Genomic DNA, 2,675 nt, shown 5'->3' with positions numbered 1-2,675 from the left:
TTTGGTTGTAAAAAAGAAAAACTGATTATTAGATTATCTTAGTTAGCTAAAATTAAGAAAGCCAGTAGAATTTAATTACAAAATGTATTAAATATTCGGTCAATATTAAACAATATCTTTTTTTCTGATATATAATTATTAGACATTTATATAATTAGAATAATAAGGATAATTTCCTTGTGTGACATTCCAATCATCTAGTATTTAGGACCTGTGAATAACTTCTAACAAAGTAAATGAATACCATGCTAGAACCATAAAATATTATAAAATGACTATATTTTCTATACGAATTCAAAGCATAGTGTTTATAGAGAGACCTTATTTCAATCTAGAGTTTCACAACAAAGAATAAATCAAACTGTATAAAACCTGAGTGTACTAATTTGAGATCCTAGCAACTGGCATGATGCTTTTCTTCACAATTTGATATAAGCAAGTTGTTATGTACAAAGTAATTATTTAATTTCTTGTGGCTTTTATTTGAAAAAGTAACTAAGTTTTCCATTTAATGTTTTGAAAAACATTAATATTAATTGCAGTAGAAGTATTTTTTGATTCAGAACTTAGAATTGTACCTGATGTTTATAGGTAACCTTAACCCTTTTCACAAGTTTTAATATGGAGAAAAGTTCTTGGCTTTACGTTGTAAGGGTACAGTTTGGAAGAATATGTAGCTAGATTAGTTCATAAACAAAATGGTATCAATAAAGATTTAAATGCCATTTGGAGTATCAGTGATTTTTACTTACCTCAAATACTAATGATAAATATTTCAACATAATCTGAAGAGAAATTGTGTCATGTATGTTACTTTGAGTAAATAGAAAACTAAGAAAGAATAACATTTGTTGCTATTCTCATCCCAACATGAAAAGAATATTTAATAGGATTAAAACTTTGTTGGCCATATTTGGAAGAATTTTTAGTCTTGTGTCAATCTTAGGAACATTTTAGGGGCTGTGGTTGTTTGAGCCTAGTTGTAAAGTCATCCTGTGGGACTCAATTGAGATTAGACAGCTGACCTTAAGTACTGAAAGGACTGATGACTGACTTAGTCTGAATCCTCCAGATTAAGAAAAACTAGAACCAGAAATTTGAAGTTACAGAAAAATTTCAACTCTTTTACCTACTAGAGCTGTCCATCTATGGAAAAGTCTATCCTAGGAAGATAAGAACCACTTTTGGAAATAGGCTGAGGATAGATGTTCATCAGAGATTTAACAAAAGATTCTTTTTACTGAATAATCTTTAAAGTCTTTTCAATTTTGAAGGTTGTTTGAGACAGGCTTTACTTATTAACAATTCTAGATTCACTGGGACAAGTTGAAAACTAATGATTGAAATTACATTTTTTAAAACATCTTTATTGGAGTGTAATTGCTTTACAATGTTGTGTTAGTTTCTGCTGTATAACAAAGTGAATCAGCTATACATATACATATATCCCCATATCCCCTCCCTCTTGCACCTCCCTCCCACTCTCCCGATCCCACCCTTCTAGGTGGTCACAAAGCACCAAGCTGATCTCCCTGTGCTATGCAGCTGCTTCCCACTAGCTATCTATTTTACATTTGGTAGTGTATATATGTCAATGCTACTCTCTCACTTTGTCCCAGCTTACCCTTCTCCCTCCCTGTGTCCTCAAGTCCATTTTCTACATCTGCATCTTTATTCCTGTCCTGTCCCTAGGTTCATCAGAACCAATTGTTTTCTTTAGATTCCATATATATGTTAGCATACGGTATTTGTTTTTCTTTTTCTGACTTACTTCACTCCGTATGACAGACTCTAGGTCCATCCACCTCACTACAAATAGTTCAATTTCAATTTCATTTCTTTTTATGGCTGAGTAATATTCCATTGTATATATGTGCCACATGTTCTTTATCCATTCATCTGTCAGTGGACACTTAGGTTGCTTCCGTGTCCTGGCTATTGTAAATCATGCTGCAGTGAACATTGTGGTACATGTCTCTTTTTGAATTATGGTTTTCTCAGGGTATATGCCCAGCAGTGGGATTGCTAGGTCATATGGTAGTTCTATTTTTCGATTTTTAAGGAACCTCCATACTATTCTCCATAGTGGCTTTATTAATTTACATTTCCACCAACAGTGCAAGAGGGTTCCCTTTTCTCCACACCCTCTCCAACATTTATTGTTTGTAGATTTTTTGATGATGGCCATTCTGACTGGTGTGAGATGATACCTCATTGTAGTTTTGATTTGCATTTCTCTAATGATTAGTGATGTTGAGCATCCTTTCATGTGTTTGTTGGCAATCTATATATCTTCTTTGGAGAAATGTCTCTTTAGGTCTTCTACCCATTTTTGGATTGGGTTGTTTGTTTTTTTGATATTGAGCTGCATGAGATGCTTGTATATTTTGGAGATTAATCCTTTGTCAGTGGCTTCATTTGCAAATATTTTCTCCGATTTTCGTTTTGTTTATGGTTTCCTTTGCTTTGCAAAACCTTTTAAGTTTCATTACATCCCATTTGTTTATTTTTTGTTTTATTTCCATTTCTCTAGGAGGTGGGTCAAAAAGGATCTTGCTGTGATTTATGTTATAGAGTGTTCTGCCTATGTTTTCCTCTAAGAGTTTTATAGTGTCTGGCCGAACATTTAGGTCTTTAATCCAGTTTGAGTTTATTTTTGTGTATGGTGTTAGGGA

This window comes from Physeter macrocephalus, chromosome 8, assembly GCF_002837175.3.
Source record: "Physeter macrocephalus isolate SW-GA chromosome 8, ASM283717v5, whole genome shotgun sequence".
NCBI classification, from domain to species: Eukaryota; Metazoa; Chordata; class Mammalia; order Artiodactyla; family Physeteridae; genus Physeter; species Physeter macrocephalus.
This window is presented reverse-complemented; position numbering follows the sequence as displayed.